The 18,990-nt window shown below is 41.4% G+C and overlaps 1 protein-coding gene across 6 annotated transcripts in view; it reads right to left on the reverse strand.

Annotated features, from left to right (window-relative positions):
* Nucleotides 1–18,990, reverse strand: part of ap3b1a (adaptor related protein complex 3 subunit beta 1a) — an 84,565-nt gene that overhangs the window by 53,062 nt on the left and 12,513 nt on the right. The window lies entirely within an intron of this gene.

The following is an 18,990-nucleotide window of genomic DNA, read 5'->3' on the forward strand; positions in this document are numbered from 1 at the left end:
GCTATGATGTTGAAATGCCTATTTACGCTGTTCCATCTCACTGCGCAATCCACTGTCTCATCAGCCCAACCAGAAATTGTATAAACTTGAACTCCACTGTAAAAAGCATGTAGATATTATTTCCCATTTCTTTTAGACTAGCAATTGGTTTTCAATAACGGAGATGTGTATATACCTTGTCTGTCTCTCTGACATTGGCAACATTGTTTCAATATTGAAATTCTATCTCCGGCTTTCCCATAGTAATGAATGTGAAGGGGTCGGGAAGAGACAAACAGGCAGGCAGATTTTCTCAGCCAGTCAAAATCATGAATCAGCATCATTTTATGGATATATACGAAGTAATTTCAATAGAAAACAGTTCAAATGAAACAAAATGCAGCTTGTTTGCAGTCTTTCCAGCTTCAGTTTGAAGTGATTGTGTTAGCTGTGTTGTTGGCTAGCTGATCTGAACAACAGTGTCCTGACGAGAGAGCACATTTTCTTTGCCAGGGGAAATCACACATTAGCTTATTGTTATGGATGTCTCCAAATAAATGGCACTAGAAAACAGCTTAAACAAAGGCAAATGCAGCTACTTTGCTGTTATTCTGGCTGCACTGTTTGGCATAACTGTAAGTTAGCCTTAGTTGACTAGTTAGCAAGCAAGGGATAAGAACATTTAAAACTAACAACTGGGTCACGTCTCTGACAACCGAACTGATAGAACGAACGAACGAACGATCAGCCAACCGACTTGGCTAGCAACCCTAGATTTGTGTCGGGACTATATATTGTGGAAGGATGAAATAGTATGAAAATAATTTGAATATGTTGGTAACCCGTTTGTGCCGGCCCTCGAGTTAGTCTCAGACCTAACAACACCCGTGCCAATATATCCTCCAAACACCAGCTTCATGGGCATTATCACTTAAATAGAAAGGTGTGTGAGATAAAATGCATGTTGTTTGGGAGCAGCCTAACTTTGCAACCACAAGTACGTTTTTCAACCAAAAACAAGCTGTTGTGTACAAAAACAACCATATGGACGAAATGAATCAACACAGAGGCAAGGAACGTAACATTGTTTAAGCACTCAGTTTAGCAAGCAATTAGGAAATCCACAGGCAATAAGAAAACTCATAAGCAGAGTTTAACAGAGCTTGTGGTTTATAATTGGAAAGCGACCTAATTGGGTAGTGTGTGGTTTTTAATTGTTTTGCACAGTGTGCTTGGTCTCAGAACTAACAGATGCTGGATGTAAAGTTCCAACTCTGCAAACTTTATCTAGTTTAGCGACCTCATGTTGGAGTACAGTAGTGACAGGACTTGAACGTTGTGAGTGTAAGTGTGTGTATCAGTGGATACACTGATGTTCCTAGTATCTCAGGCCTGTTGTGCTCCCTCCCCCTCTCTCAACTACCCCCATTAGACACAGCTCCAAGGTAAACTACATGCACCATCAACAAAACTGACACCCCAATCTATGGAGTTGGCACCCATCCTCCCTTCCTCTCCCCTTCACCCTCCCTCCCTCCTTCCACACCCCTCCTTCGCCCTCCCTCCCTCATCCACCAACATATTATCTACACTGTGTGACAAGCCAGTAATGGAAAAATCACACTAAGCAAATGGTTCCTCTAATAACAATACATTTCCTATAAAATTATGAAGGGCCCAAACCGTTTCCTTGCATCTATTTTGTCATGAATTCTAATTAGGGTGCCAGGGAGGCGCCAGGGAGGCGCCAGGGAGGCGCCAGGGAGGTGGCGAGTGCTGGGTCATCACACCAGAGACGACGCCTTGATTGATGGCATGGTGCAGGGTCGGTGGGCCTACCCTCCTTGCATTCTCTCTCTCCTCCCTCGCTTTTTCTCTTAAATTAATGGGTATCCCACCTAGCCCATAATCATACCACACACACACACCTCTCTGTCTCATTTCAATTTTGCAGGGGGTGGCGCGGGGGGATGGGATGGGAGGGATCGATCATTTATCTTGTAATGGCTGGATAATAGATCCATCACAGTAAAACAGCTGCACAACCTCCTGTGTTGTTTCTCTCTCAACAGCCCTTCTCTTCTCATTCTGTTTATACCATCCCCTCTTTAACCAGGGGTGTCACACACATTTAGCCTAAAGGGGCCATCAATGTTCAGACCAACGTCAGGAAGGCCACTTATTGGCTCAATAACAAAGTGTATTATATTTTTTACACCTATACAGATTTATACTACTTACATCAAACTACCCCATTGTCTTAACAGCATAACTGGGAATTCACTTTTTTTCTTCTGAGAATTCAAATTTTCGCAACACCCAATCACCTAGAATAATCAAGACTAGTTTTAGAGTACAATTTGGGTATGGATGGTAGACCATAAACGACTACCGAGCCGCATGTCTGTCACCTCAGCTTTATACATTCCCTCATTAGGCTAATCACACCATGTAAAGGAGTCTAGTTACGGCAGATCTGAAATTCTAAATCTGAACGTGAAGGGAAATATCACCTTAGGTGTTTATGTCTGCAAAGAGCATTTTGTGACACATACATCAAATGCACTTGAAATACTGCTGTGGGATCAACAGTCATAAAGCAGGTAATTTAAGACGCATGTAAAATATATCCAGAAGTGATTGTTATGATACTCCTAAGAGTGAATAAATCCAAATAGGCCTACACTTTGAATGAAAGACCAAAGGCAATACGATAGATCACCGACAAAAAACAAAGAGACTAAACCGACAATAAATATGATATAAAAGCTCTGAAATTATTATAACAATCGTAACACAAAAATACCCCTGAAAATACATTAGCATTCCTCTCTTTTTAATCACAGCACTAGCACTTCTGTGACTGTGCCCTCTATCTCTCTCTGTCCCCCAGCCAGCCAGCCAGCCAGCCAGCGAGAGTGTTACAATGGGGAGAAATCATCTATCTTCGTTAGTGACTGAAGCCAAATATGCTATGCATCTGGTCCTGGGCTCTCCAGCCCCCACTGGCCTTAGTGCTACGGATTTGTTTATATAATGAGAAATGTATGCAATGAATACATAATTGAGAGGGGGAGAGCGTGTATGGCCTGTATGTGGTCCTCTGTAGCTCAGTTGGTAGAGCATGGTGCTTACAACGCCAGAATAGTGGGTTCAATTCCTGGAACCACCCATATGTAAAACATGTATGCCCACATGATTAAGTCGCTTTGGATAAAAGTGTCTGCTAAAATGTTTTAAAATGTACAGGGCATTCTATATGCTAACTTCAGCACGTACACAATTGACATTTAAACAGCCTTGATAAGAGCATTTAGCTATGTATTTATGGTGACTTTCTGAAGAGTATGCGCCTATCTATTATCCTAATAGGGGAAGGAGATGCTGTATTTGTGATGGGCTGGGCTGCTTTAAAACACTGGAGTTGGAGAATGCCATCAAGCTAATCTAGAAAAAATAACTTAACCGTAGAAAGCAAATTAAGGTGACACCAGCATCAGTGGGAGAATGCCTTTCTAAATGGACAGTTAACTGGGGGAGTCTAAGGATGTGGGTTTAAGTGGGTGCTAACAAAGCATTGCATTGGTGAATGAGCTAAGCTGAGGGGAGAGACGCCTAAAGATTGGGGGGGACTGTTCTGTTGGACTGGAGCACCCTCCGGTGGCTGAATGGGATTACTGCACCTAGTGATAGTAGTGACATCATGGATTTGGTTTGAATTAAGTAAGAGAGAGGGACTGACTGTTGAACAGATATGATATTAAATAGATGACACCCCATCTGATTTCAGACTGAATACAATATATTTAATCCATGCTTATTGCATTGCTGCTTTGTTCATTGCAGGTTTTTGTGTATGGAGACATTCATTTTGGTAGCTATTTTAGTTTTAGTCTAAAAACACATTTGAGTCATTTCATCCTTCGTTATTTTTAGTTATTATCAGTCGACTAAAACTCGGGACAATTTTAGTCTAGTTTTAGTCGCAGCCATTTTAGTCACATTGGTCAGGGCATTTTTTCTATTAAATAATGAATATTTAGACTAACTTTAGGCTAACTAACTTCCATTATGTGCACATTCAGATACATTTAAAGCACTAGCACACTTTTTCCAACAAAAACCAGAGTTCCTATTGGACAAATTCAAGTAGGTCCCTCCGTTTCATTCAGTAGTAGGCCTGTCAACTAGGCCTACTATCTCCTCATATACCTTAGCTGGCAACATTGATATTGCGGCAGATTGCAGCCATAATTAACAATATAGGTTATAAAATCCTTGGCTACAGGTTAAACAATTTACAGCTCTGAATTTCTCCCCATCATAACGGTCAAGGGGGGTGAGTAAGCATTTGATCTTTACAAAAATGCCAGAAGTATTACTGTAGTCATACTACTAAACTAATATCATTTGTTTTTCCCCATAGGAAAAAAGCAACCACAACTCGCATTTGTGGACTGTGGCTCGAGAGCAGCGACACAGAGGAATGACTAATAGATCTTCCGATGTGATCAAAGCAAAAAAAACTTACATGAAAGTAAGAGTAAACATTGTTTCTAGTTGAAGTTAGTTACAAGTCAAGTGTCCTGGCATCGAATCAGTTCAAAAGATTGACGAGTGACGGAAGTGACCGACTGGGAGCTGTGAGAGAGAGCAGGGCATATCAGCTCAATCAGACTGTGCAACTGAAAGATGTCAATTCTGCCAATGAGAGGATTGCATGAAATATTCTTCATGCATGCATGCTCGTGACTGGACAAAACAGATGAAAAGGAGCTTCATGTCAAATTAAATGTCCATTAGTCTCACGTGGAATTCTCGTCTCGTCACATTTTTGAAGACGAAAATAAAAAGTAATTTGTTTTTCCCAGGGCATCTCGTCAACTTTATTAATTTATACATTTTCAGATATGAGAACAGAAAAACAGTACAACCCCCCCCATCCACCCCTCTCTGTCATCCCTCTACCCCTCACTCCCATCCCTCCACCACCACTCCCTCCCATCCCATCCCTCCACCAACAGGTGCTCAACATATTGTATTAATGGGGACCAGGTTAAGACTAACTTTAAAATCGGGACCCAAGCACAGTGTACCTAACCACATTATGAAATCCTGCTTAATGCGCTCCAGGAGTGTTTTTAAGTTGTTTAAACAGAGCCTTGAATGAGTCTGTGACCTTTATCCCCAAATTAGTAAAGAGCTGAAGCTCCACCTTAAATGGGAAATCGGCATACCCAATTCCTTCTGCTAACTGATTAATGGAGTGTCGTGGAAAATTACATAATTAGTCATGCTATCCCGTGTTTTACTGCTTAAAGAATAGTCTCTTGTTATATGCTAGTGATTTTCTAACCTGATACAAACTTGTCTTGGTGTGACTTAGTCATAAGACTGGGCTTACAGCTAAGATACATTTGGGTGCAACTGCAGCATGTGAAATCCCGTGGGTTTACCATCTACAGAAAGTCACATGTATGGAACCTTGGAGAAAGGAGTACAATATCGTGTTTCTTGTTGTGAACGCAGTTAGACAGTTGAGCCCTCGGGCTATCAACCTTGTGCTATCTTAAATTTACACAGACAACGAATGACCTTTTACACACTATCTGCTGACTGCCACGTATACAGAAAGGGGTTGTATGTATTTTCTCAATAAAAGCATTCAACCAGCACTGTTCGTTGAGCTTTCAACTATGCACCTGATGCTCTACCTTGATTCACAATTTTTGCTAATCTTATGATAAAGTGTTGTTTGAAAGAATCTAGTCTCTCTTCCCTTTGATTAGATATTCCACGACAAATTGGTGACAGCGGTGGGATGCTAACTTCGCTTTCCGATTGCTCCCAGGAGACAGAGGTTAAACTGCGCGCAGGGGCTTCGTTAGACGTGACTCAGGGTACCACACACTCCGACTACTAAAACGGAGCAGAGGGGGACCCACCTCGGACCTGTCAGGAGTGTCAGTGAGGGGATACGTCATTCCGGACAGATAAGATAAATTCAGAGTGAGACTGATTTTCTTTTAAACATCGAAAATCCTGTTCTAAGAACAGGTTGTACACATTATGTCTTTGTTGTAGAAAAGACACCCCTAGTTGTAGCAGAGTTATTTCTGAATAGGGAAAGTCCTAGAAGTAATTCTAGGGCAAACATCCTGTTTAAGCAGGGTGACCCTGTAGGAGCAGGGGAAATCTCCGATTGGGATTTCTTTGTTGAAGCAGAAGTATCCTGGTTAGAGACAGGGGTTGTGTTTCTCTGTTGAAGCAGAAAAGCAGTCATGGGATGATATGACACGGTTACGAGTTATGTGATTCCACGGCACAATCCTGAGATAGAAAACCTATTCCTGCTAAAAATAAATAAAAAAAATGTAAAGAAAAATGACAGGAAAAAATAAATATATATAAACACTTTAAAATAAAATGAATCAGTGTACTGGTAAAACAGTTGGTTATGATAGGGAAACCAGCTATACATTTAAACCCTATACGGAAATGTGCATAGGAGGAACTACCATGTGGGTACAACATTTAAAATGACAGAGTAAAAAAATATTTTGATGGAGGAGAAATTACTCTTTTCAAATTATAAGAAAGGAAGACGTTCCTAACCAAATACTGTTTGTTTGTTTTGGTTTCCTGACTGTGTGTATTGACGAGAGATTTATATTATGGACGGACGATGGACCCTATCAGCCCGACTGGCTGCACTGTGGGATCGAATAAAGGAACACATTCTCCAGTAGTAAATTGGCAGACGTTCCAGTATTGGTTCTAATACAAGGTATCAAAACCGTTACCAATTAAAAGGCAAATATACCATAACTACTCTCCAGAGAAGTGGGTATCACTACCTTCGAAAATTGTTAAATTGGCATATATTAGAGCAGTGAATGAGTAAATCTAAAACACTCTGGCCACGGTCAGGAAGAGGAAAACTATAGCAAAGCCATAGAGGTACTAAAAGAAGAGCAAGAGCATTCTACCAATTTGGCTAGAATATGGGGAGAAGAAATCTAAATTACGGATAAAATTGGGCAGCATTTCCCTGCTGACGGAAAACTCCAATATAATAAAGAATTCAGATGCTATTGTGAGTTGGCACAATGACATGAAATGAAAGTCTAAGGCTCAATACATCAGCGTTTTGATGTCACCGTTCTATCGGCAGAGGAGAAAAATCGCTAGAACCAACAGTAGTAATATTTGTACTAGAGCATAACCGCTCTATTTGTGAAGTAAATTGAGTATGTAGTATGCTTATTTGACATAAATACAAATTCATTGCTTTAACTAATTATGACAAATGTTAAGAAAATGTTGAGCAATATTATAAAGTAATGACTTTTCAAATCAAGTTGCGTTATACGTTATGTTGGCTGACAAATTTGTTGGTTACGCTGTCCTTATGAACCGCATAGCATATCATTGCATCGAACTTGCTAGTATATTAACTATATGCTATCCAACGTTTATTGACTTGATTATTCACATCATTCTCATCTTAGCTAAATGGTATAGTCGTTGTGCGTTCTCAATGGACATTATTAGATATGGTGCTTTGTAAATTCCCTCTGGCTATTTGTTCGGATGTCAGAACACTCTTTTCTGAATGTACCAGAGCGCAGAATAACTGATGAATGGTCAACACCGGTTGAATATGGCCGGTGTCAGTAAACATCAGGGAAAGAATGTAATTAAATTGTTGCCAGGAGCACAGTTAGTCACCAACGCTTTGGATAACATGACAAAAGCCTAACCAGCTCTGCTAGGGTGAGTAAATGGTCAAAGTGAGGATGTGTTCTCTTATTTGTGTCTGGAAGTAGCAAGCAAGCTAGCCAACTTTAGCCAGTTATCTTGGGTGATTGACAGCCTTTGAGGTCAGAGAGCTTGGATCAACACTGCTCATTGGTCAGAGCGGGCAGTGTGTGCTCTAAACAGTCCGAATTTCCAAAACACACAAAGTAGTAAAATGACTAACTATTATTTGTTATGCTAACGAGCTAGCAAGAGGCTGCATAGCTACAGCATCAACTTCTGGTAGACATGCAAAGCTCAACATAAAGGTTACAATATACTAAAATTAACTAATAGTATACAGTATGAAGTGCAGTTGAAGTCGGAAGTTTACATACACTTACGTTGGAGTCATTAAAACTTGTTTTTCAACCACTCCACACATTTCTTGTTAACAAACTATAGTTTTGGCAAGTCGGATAGGACATCTACTTTGTGCATGACACAAGTCATTTTTCCAACAATTGTTTACAGACAGATTATTTCACTTATAATTCGCTGTATCACAATTCCAGTGGGTCAGAATTTTACATACACTAAGTTGACTGTGCCTTTAAACAGCTTGGAAGATTCCAGAAAATTATGTCATGGCTTTAGAAGCTTCTGATAGGCTAATTGACATAATTTGAGTCAATTGGAGGTGTACCTGTGGATGTATTTCAAGGCCTACCTTCAAACTCAGTGCCTCTTTGCTTGACATCATGGGAAAAACAAAAGAAATCAGCCAAGACTTCAGAAAAAAAATTGGATACCTCTACAAGTCTGGTTCACCCTTGGGAGCAATTTCCAAACACCTGAAGGTGCCACGTTCATCTGTACAAACAATAGTATGCAAGTATAAACACCATGGGACCAAACAGCCATCATACCGCTCAGGAAGGAGACGCCTTCTGTCTCCTAGAGATGAACGTACTTTGGTGCGAAAAGTGAAAATCAATCCCAGAACAGCAGCAAAGGGCCTTGTGAAGATGCTGGAGGAAACAGGTACAAAAGTATCTATATCCACAGTAAAACAAGTTCTATATCGACATAACCTGATGAAAGGCCGCTCAGCAAGGAAGGTGCCACTGCTCCAAAACCGCCATAAAAAAGACAGACTTTTTTTTAACGGTTTGCAACTGCACACGGGGAGAAAGATTGTACGTTTTGGAGAAATGTCCTCTGGTCTGATGAAACAAAAATAGAACTGTTTTGCCATAATGACCATCGTTATGTTTGGAGGAAAAAGGGGGAGGCTTGCAACCCAAAGAACACCATCCCAACCGTGAAGCACGGATCCCATTAATTGGAGTGGTTGAAAAACAAGTTTTAATGACTCTAACCTAAGTGTATGTAAACTTCTGACTTCAACTGTATATGGTCCCGTTTGAAAATGTATGTTCTAACTGTATTGGTGTGTGCTAAGTTAACTTCTTATGGCTGTGAAAGTGAAAGTGCAGGGCGCCAAATTCAAAACAGAAATCTCAATTAAAATTCCTCAAACATACAAGTATTTTACACCATTTTAAAGATAAACTTGTTGTTAATCCCACCACAGTGTCCGATTTCAAAAAGGCTTTACGACGAAAGCACAACATATCATTATGTTAGGTCAGCACCTATTCACAGAAAAACACAGCCATTTTTCCAGCCAAAGAGAGGAGCCACAAAAAGCAGAAATAGAGATAAAATTAATCACTAACCTTCTTCATCGGATGACACTTCTAGGACTTCATGTTACACAATACATGTATGTTTTGTTCGATAAAGTTCATATTTATATAAAAAAAATCTCAGTTTACATTGCCGCTATATGTTTTGCCTCCAAAACATCCCGTGATTTTGCAGAGCCACATCAATTTACAGAAATACTCAAACATTGATAAAAGATACAAGTATTATACATGCAACTTTAGATAAACCTCTCCTTAATGCAACCGCTGTGTCAGATTTCAAAACAACTTTACGGAAAAAGCACACCATGCTATAATCTGAGTACAGCGCTCAGAGCCCAAACAAGCCATAAAGATATCCGCCATGTTGTGGAGTCAGAAATAGTATTATAAATATTCACTTACCTTTGATGATCTTCATCAGAATGCACTCCCAGGAATCCCAGTTCCACAATAAATGTTTGATTTGTTCAATAAAGTCCATCATTTATGTCCAAATACCTCCTTTTTGTTAGCACGTTCAGTACACAATGCAAACTCACGACGCGCGAGCAAATCCATGCGAAAGTTCAGATGAAAAGTCATATTACAGTTCGTAGAAACATGTCAAACGAAGTATAGAATCAATCTTTAGGATGTTTTTAACATAAATCTTCAATAATGTTCCAACCTGGGGAATTCCTTTGTCTGTAGAAATGCGATGGAACGCAGGTCTAACTCTCACGTGAACGCGCGTGGTCAGCTCATGGCACTCTGCCAGACCCCTGAAAGAGCCCTCATTCCCCCCTCCTTCACAGTAGAAGCAGCAAACAAGGTTCTAAAGACTGTTGACATCTAGTGGAAGCCTTAGGAAGTGCAATATGACCAATATCCCACTGTATATTCGATAGGCGATGAGTTGAAAACCTACAAACCTCAGATTTCCCACTTCCTGGTTGGATTCTTTCTAAGGTTTTTGCCTGCCATATGAGTTCTGTTATACTCACAGACATCATTCAAACAGTTTTAGAAACTTCAGAGTGTTTTCTATCCAAATCTACTAATACTATGCATATATTAGCAACTGGACCTGAGTAGCAGGCAGTTTACTTTGGGCACCTTATTCATCCAAGCTACTCAATACTGCCCCCAGCCATAAGAAGTTATGGGTCTTGAATTTAAGTGATCGACTCAACGTGGAGAACTAAATTTGGGTTGAATAACATTGATAGTAGTGGTTTTATTTTACCATGTTATCAGAATTCTAATAAAGAAACATATGGCTTTCTGGATGATACAGTACAATTGACTTTAGTATGTTTAACTATGTAAGTGGACTAGCAGTAGTGACTAACGTTTTATGAATTAGATAGAATGATTCATTGTGCAACATGTATTTGTAGCCGGAGGCTAAGTACATACGGGGACAGAATGTTCGCTTAAGAGTGTGCCAAATGATAGGTGACCATTACTGTACATTCATACCCCAGGGTGAGGGTAACTTCACTATTGTGGTGGAACATCTGAAAAAGCTCAGTGGTGATTGGAATCAGTTTGGATGGGTTCAGTAAATATCTGGTGTTATGGGAGGTACAATATTTAAATGGTTGATTTATGGCTTAGTTATTTTTATTTTTTTTACAATAATGCTGAATATAACTTGTGTTAAGAAATTGTGCAGCAAAGCCGTTAAGACTATTCTTGCAATGCCATTACTGACCCCTGAAGGAGATGCCTCAGAACCCTATTTACCTGATTTATTTCCTATGCCTGATTACATGTCTGATGAAGACTATGATAATCCATAACACAGAGGTAAACATATTGAGTCAATGGTGCAGTCCATAGGCCATGCTCACGGCGTGGGTTATGTGAATGGTGCTCCCAAGGTAGGGTTAAGGGCCTACCGTCATGGTGACCCTGAGACAATAGACAGTCTCAACGAAGCTATTGCCTTCTGTGTGGTGATAATGTACGGACGTTTGAATACATATGTTCCTTTCCCCCTTCTGAGAATGAATTGCACTATACGAAGGGTTGAAACTCACTGACAACAGAGGTCATTTACAATTGTAATGTACTAAGTATAAGAAAGTATTTTCTTTCCCCTCATGTTAATGCTTGTTTAATGGAAATAATTGTAAGTCATTTTCTATTAGGTTGAGACTTAGTCTCAAAAGGGAGAATATGTCGTGAAAAATTACATAATTAGTCATGCTATCCCATGTTTTACTGCTTAAAGAATAGTCTTGTTATATGCTAGTGTTTTTCTAACCTGATATGACTAAGTCACACCAAGACAAGTTTTAAGACTGGGCTTACAGCTAAGATACATTTGGGTGCAACTGCAGCATGTGAAATCCCGTGGGTTTACCATCTACAGAAAGTCACATGTATGGAACCTTGGAGAAAGGAGTACAATATCGTGTTTCTTGTTGTGAACGCAGTTAGACGGTTGAGCCCTCGGGCTATCAACCTTGTGCTATCTTAAATTTACACAGACAACGAATGACCTTTTACACACTATCTGATGACTGCCACGTATACAGAAAGTGGTTGTATGCATTTTCTCTATAAAAGCATTGAACCAGCACTGTTCGTTGAGCTTTTCAACTATGCACTGTTTAGTGGGTTGTTGATGCTCCATTTTTGCAAATCTTATGATAAAGTGTTGAAAGAATCTGCAATCTCTCCTCACTTTGATTAGATACACCACGACAAGAGGAGCACACGTTTTGTTTGGTTATAACCAGAGAATGTCCCAAAACCTTGTAGCATATCCAATAGATAGGGTATAGACTCCACAGGGTTAGATATGTATAAAATAAGTTTGTCTGCATATAAGGACACCTTGCAAGTTATGTTGCCCCTTAGTATTACCTTAATCCTCTCCTCCACGCACAGGGCGATAGCAAGAGGCTGAATAGCCATATCAAATAGGAAAGGGGATAAACAGCAACCCTGCCTAGCCCCCCTGTGGAGAGGGAAGTAGCTGGAAGTAACACTGTTGGTGCGAACAGTAGTCATTGGGGACGAGTACAAAATCTTAATCCAGGAAAGGAATGACCGGCCAAACCCAAAACTCTCCAGTACTGTAAATAGATATTCCCACTCAACCAGGTCTAAAGCCTCAGCATCAAGAGAGATGACAACCTCTGGCTGTAGAGTTGAGTGGGCAGAATAAAGAACATTAAATAGCCGGCGCATATTATAGAAAGATTGCCCTCCTGAGATAAATCCGGTTTGGTCAGAGTTAATTATATTAGGCAACAATGTCTCTAAACAGCGCGAGAAGACCTTAGTGAGATTGTTATAATCACAGCACAAAAGGCTTATAGGGCAGTATGAGCCACAGTCTAGGGGATTCTTGTCCTTTTTAAGCAAAACTGAAATAGTCGCTTGGGTAAGTGTCTGGGGCAGCTTCTGACTAGAAAGGATTTCATTGTACATTGAGCTGAGGATAGGGGATAGTATAGAGGAGAATGCTTTATAAATTTCAATAGGGAAGCCCTCAGGCCCAGGAGCTTTACCGCTCTGCATGGACTGGATTGCCAGAGTAGCTTCATCATCACTTATTGAGGCATCCATGTTTGTTTGTTCTATCTGAATTGAGACAGGGGATGTCCAGATTGTATAGAAATGCCTGCATAAGAGATGCGTCAGGAAGAGCCTCTGATGAGTAAAGAGCAAAGTAGAATTGCTTAAATTGATTGTTGATTTCTTTGGGATTGGTAGAATATAAATCAGCTGCAACACAGATTTCAGGTATGGTGCTGCTAGCAGCGGATTGTTGAAGCTGGTGAAATAACTTGCCAGTTGCCTTGTTCATAAAATGTCTGCCTCGACTTAAACAGAAGCTGCTCCGTTTGTTTAGTAGAAAGATTGTCAAATTCTGATTGGTGTAGCAGTCTCCCTCTGTAGAGTTCAGGAGTCGGAGAAGAGGCATATCTGTTGTCCTTGTCCACACCTAGAATGAGTTGAGATAGCTCCGATAAGCGTTTAGTGCGCTGTTTATTGTCATACACTGTGTATGAAATAATTTGTCCCCTTAGATATGCTTTTAACAACTCCCACACAGTAGAGTGAGACACGTCAGGGGTGCAGTTGATCTGAAAAAAGACATCAATGTGAGTTGATATGCATTTTTTAAAGACACTACAGGATAGTAGTAGTGGGTCAAGTCGGCACGCCGTTGTGACACAGTGCTGTCCGGAAAGCGGATATCTAGCTAGACAGGGCTATGGTCTGAGATAACGATACTGTGATATGGGTTATTAGCTACAAAAGGAAGAATTATATTGTCCAGCAGGAAAAAGTACATCCTAGAGTATGAGTGGTGGACTGGAGAAAAAAAAAGAAGTACTGTTTAACAGCTCCTCCTCCATGGAACAGACAAATTAAAGGATTATAGAAAGGAATTGAATACTGCACCTGATTTTGAAATTACATTGTTGGGCTTCCATCTGGATCTGTCTAAAATTGGATGTAATACAGAATTGAAATCTCCACCCAGTATCAAATGATGAGCATTAAGGTCGGGAAGTGTTACAATGAGGTCTAAAAAATTGAGCGTCATACCAATTAGGGGTTAGCCAGAACAGCCTGTGTCCTAAACTATTTCCCCATCACTATAATATATTATGATCTGAAAATTACTTTGGAGGAGACAAACGGGGTGCCTTTTCTGATAAGGATGGCTAAACCTCTGGCCTTCACAATAAAGTTGGAGTGAAATATTTGGTCGACCCATCCTCTTTTTAGTTTATCATGGTTGCTAGACTGGAGATTGGTCTCTTGGAGAAAAACAATGTCCGGACTTAAAGACTTAAGATGAGCATACACTCGGCTATGCTTGACCACATGGCTAATTCCTTTTAAGTTCCAGGTGATAAAGCAAGTGGAGCCTAGAGTATGTGAATTAGGCATAGTCATAGTAATTAGAAATGAATGTTCGTATACTCACATGGCCAGTGTGCTGAAAGGTCAGAACAATAAAATATAAAGAAAATAAACTGCTAAAAACAACAAAATACACAGAAGAAAACCTTGGACCCCTCTGCTGGCCTTCCCCCTGTTTGAAGGCTGCATATACCTCTCCTAGGCTAGAGCAATACTACCATGTTAAACTGAACCTCAGTAGAGCTCAATCCAGGGCCAACATAATCAAGTTTACACATAGGGAAGGGGATTCTGGAGGGAACCACCTCAGTTCTCTAATGTATCTTATGCAATATGCATATTTGAAGGATAAGAAAGAATATATATTATACAAAAAAAGAGGTATATGTCTGTCCGCCCCCCATCCTGAGGTATTAATTACCATCTGTACAACCGGCAGTCCCGTGCCAGCAGCCACTAAGCAACAAAGCGGACCAACTAGTCAAATAGTAAAAAATAATACACGTGGTCCTTTGGGAGTATAAAATTGTAGGTATTAAACATGCTCACAGTATGTCAGTAGGGTATCCTATTGAGGCATGGAAAGAGACAGCTCAGCGGCAAGCCCTAGGTAGCGACTAGCCTAATTACCACCACCCCATCTAGCATAGAGGCTGTCTAGCCACAGCTAGTTGGTAAAAGCTAATTGTGCCATGTACTGTAAAAACAAATGTACGGGAGGTAAGGCAATAAATAGGCCATGTTGGCGAAGAAATTACAATATACCAATTAAACACTGGAGTGATAGATGTGCAGAAGACGAATGTGCAAGTAGAGATACTGGGGTGCAAAGGAGCAAGATAAATAAATAAATACAGTATGGGGATGAGGTAGTTGGATGGGCTATTTGCAGATGGGCTATGTACAGGTGTAGTGATCTGTGAGCTGCTCTGACAGCTGGAGCTTAAAGCTAGTGAGGGAGATATGAGTCTCCAGCTTCAGTGATTTTTGCAGTTCGTTCCAGTCATTGGCAGCAGAGAACTTCAAGGAAAGGCAGCCAAAGGAGGAATTGGCTTTGGGGGTGACCAGTGAGATATACCTGCTGGAGCGCATGCTACAGGTGGGTGCTGCTATGGTGACCAGTGAGCTGAGATAAGGCGGGGCTTTACCTAGCAAAGACTTGTAGATGACCTGGAGCCAGTGGGTTTGGCGACGAGTATGAAGCGAGGGCCAGCCAACGAGAGCGTACATGTCGCAGTGGTGGGTAGTATATGGGGCTTTGGTGACAAAATGGATGGCACTGTGATAGACTGCATCCAATTTGTTGAAGGCTATTTTGTAGATGACATCGCCGAAGTCGAGGATCGGTAGAATGGTCAGTTTTACAAGGGTATATTTGGCAGCATGAGTGAAGGATGCTTTGTTTTGCGAAATAGGAAGCCGATTCTACATTTCATTTTGGATTGGAGATGCTTAATGTGAGTCTGGAAGGAGAGTTTACAGTCTAGCCAGACACCTAGCTATTTGTACTTGTCCACATAAGTCAGAACCGTCCAGAGTAGTGATGCTGGGCGTGCGGGCAGCGATCGGTTGAAGAGCATGCATTTAGTTATACTTGCATTTAAGAGCAGTTGGAGGCAACGGAAGGAGAGTTGTATGGCATTGAAGCTCGTCTGGAGGTTAGTTAACACAGTGTCCAAAGAAGGGCCAGAAGTATACAGAATAGTGTCGTCTGCGTATAGGTGGTTCAGAGAATTACCAGCAGCGAGAGCGACATCATTGATGTATACAGAGAAGAGAGTCGGCCCGAGAATTGAACCCTGTGGCAATCCCATAGAGACTGCCAGAGGTCCGGACAACAGGCCCTCCGATTTGACACACTGAACTCCATCTGAGAAGTAGTTGCTGAACCAGGCGAGGCAGTCATTTGAGAAACCAAGGCTGTTGAGTCTGCCGATAAGAATGTGGTGATTGACAGAGTCGAGAGCCTTGGCCAGGTTGATGAATACGGCTGCACAGTAATGTCTCTTATCGATGGCGGTTATGATATCGTTTAGGACCTTGAGCGTGGCTGAGGTGCACCCATGACCAGCTCTGAAACCAGATTGCATAGCGGTGAAGGTACAGTGGGATTCGAAATGGTTGGTAATCTGTTTGTTAACTTGGCTTTCGAAGACCTTAGAAAGGCAGGGTAGGATAGATATAGGTCTGTAGCAGTTTGGGTTTAGAGTGTCTCCCCCTTTGAAGAGGGTGATGATCGCGGCAGCTTTCCAATCTTTGGGAATCTCAGATGATACGAAAGAGGTTGAACAGGCTAGTAATAGGGGTTGCAACAATTTTGGCAGATCATTTTAGGAAGAGAGGGTCCAGATTGTCTAGCCCGGCTGATTTGTCGGGGTCCAGATTTTGCAGCTCTTTCAGAATATCAGCTATCCGGATTTGGGTGAAGGAGAAATGGGGGATGCTTGGGCGAGTTGCTGTGGGGGGTGCAGGGCAGTTGACCGGGGTAGGGGTAGCCAGGTGGAAAGCCGTAGAAAAATGCTTATTGAAATTCTCAATTATAGTGGATTTATCAGTGGTGACAATGTTTCCTAGCCTCAGTGCAGTAGGCAGCTGGGAGGAGGTGCTCTTATTCTCCATGGACTTTACAGTGTCCTAGAACTATTTTGAGTTTGTGCTACAGGATGCAAATTTCTGTTTGAAAAAGCTAGCCTTAGCTTTCCTAACTGCCTGTGTATATTGGTTCCTAACTTCCCTGAAAATGTGCATATCATGGGGGCTATTCGATGCTAATGCAGTACGCCACAGGATGTTTTTGTGCTGGTCAAGGACAGACAGGTCTGGAGTGAACCATGGGTTATATATGTTCCTGGTTCTAAATTTTTCTAATGTGGCATGCTTATTTAAGATGGTGATGAAGGCACTTTTAAAGAATAACCAGGCATCCTCTACTGACGGGATGAGGTCAATATCCTTCCAGGATACCTGGGCCAGGTCGATAAGAAAGGCCTGCTCGTTGAAGTGTTTTATGGAGCGTTTGACAGTGATGAGGGGTGGTCGTTTGACCGCAGACCCATTGCGGATGCAGGCAAAGAGGCAGTGATCGCTAAGATCTTGGTTGAAATCAGCATAGGTGTATTTGGAGGGCAAGTTGGTTAGGATGATATCTATGAAGGTTCATTGATAATTTGTGTGAGATTGAGGGCATCAAGCTTGGATTGTAGGATGGCCGGGGTGTTAAGCATGTCCCAGTTTAGGTCACCTAGCAGCACGAGCTCTGAAGGTAGATGGGGGGGGCTATCAATTCACATATGGTGTCCAGGGCACAGCTGGGGGCAGAGTGTGGTCTATAGCAAGCGGCAACGGTGAGAGACTTGTTTCTGGAAAGGTGGATTTTTAAAAGAAGAAGCTCGAATTGTTTGGGTACAGACCTGGATAGTAAGACAGAACTCTGCAGGCTAACTACGCCCCCTTTGGCAGTTCTATCTTTTCGGAAAATGTTATAGTTAGGGATGGAAATTTCAGGGTTTTTGGTGGTCTTCCTAAGCCAGGATTCAGACACGGCTAGGACATCCAGGTTGGCAGAGTGTGCTAAAGCAGTGAATAAAACAAACTTAGAGAGAAGGCTTCTAATGTTAACATGCATGAAACCAAATCTTTTACGGTTACAGAAGTCAACAAATGAGAGCACCTGAGGAATAGGAGTGGAGCTAGGCACTGCAGGGCCTGGATTAACCTCTACATCACCAGAGGAACAGAGGAGGAGTAGGATAAGGGTACGGCTAAAGGCTATAAGAACTGGTCGTCTAGTATGTTCGGAACAGAGAGTAAAAGGAGCAGGTTTCTGGGTGCGATAGAATATATTCAAGGCATAATGTACAGATAAAGGTATGGTAGGATGTGAATACATTGGAGGTAAACCTAGGCATTGTGTGATGATGAGAGAGATATTGTTTTTATACCAGCTGATGTCACTGCATGTTTGGGAGATGGAACTAAAGGGTTGGCTAAGGCATATTGAGCAGGGCTAGAGGCTCTACAGTGAAATAAGACAATAATCAGAACAGCAAATAAAATACTATTCAAACTATATTGTTCTTGTGAGAATATGTCACCCTATACATACCATCATTGTTCATAACATTAAGTTACTGGAAGAATAATTGTAATTTTTTGGCAGCAGGGTGGAGGCACGTTTATTTACAAAAATATATATATCTTTTTTTTTGCTCCCCAATCTCATGGAATCCAATTGGTAGTTACAGTCTTGTCCCATCGCTGCAACTCCCGTACGGACTCGGGAGAGGCGAAGGTTGAGAGCCACACGTCCACCGAAAAACGACTGCTTCTTGACACAATGCCTGCTTAACCCAGAAGCCAGCCGCACCAATGCATCACAAGAAACCCTGTACACTTGGCGACCGTGTCAGCGTGCATGCGCCTGGCCCGCCACAGGAGTTGCTAGAGCGCGATGTGACTCGTGGCCGTTGTTGTTTCGACATTTTACGATGAAAAGGCCAAAAATGTCAGAAAAAAATAGGCTAATTAGTGAATTGGATTTGATTCCTAATTAAATGTTACAAAATTAACACGGTAGAGAGTGTTGGTCAAGTATTAACAGTAAATTGTTCGCCCTGGACAGGAGCACAGAGAAAACGTATCTAAACTATCGTCATAGTTTTAGCCAGGAAAAATATATTGT

This window comes from Salvelinus alpinus, chromosome 18 (genome assembly GCF_045679555.1).
Source record: "Salvelinus alpinus chromosome 18, SLU_Salpinus.1, whole genome shotgun sequence".
Lineage (NCBI taxonomy): Eukaryota > Metazoa > Chordata > Actinopteri > Salmoniformes > Salmonidae > Salvelinus > Salvelinus alpinus.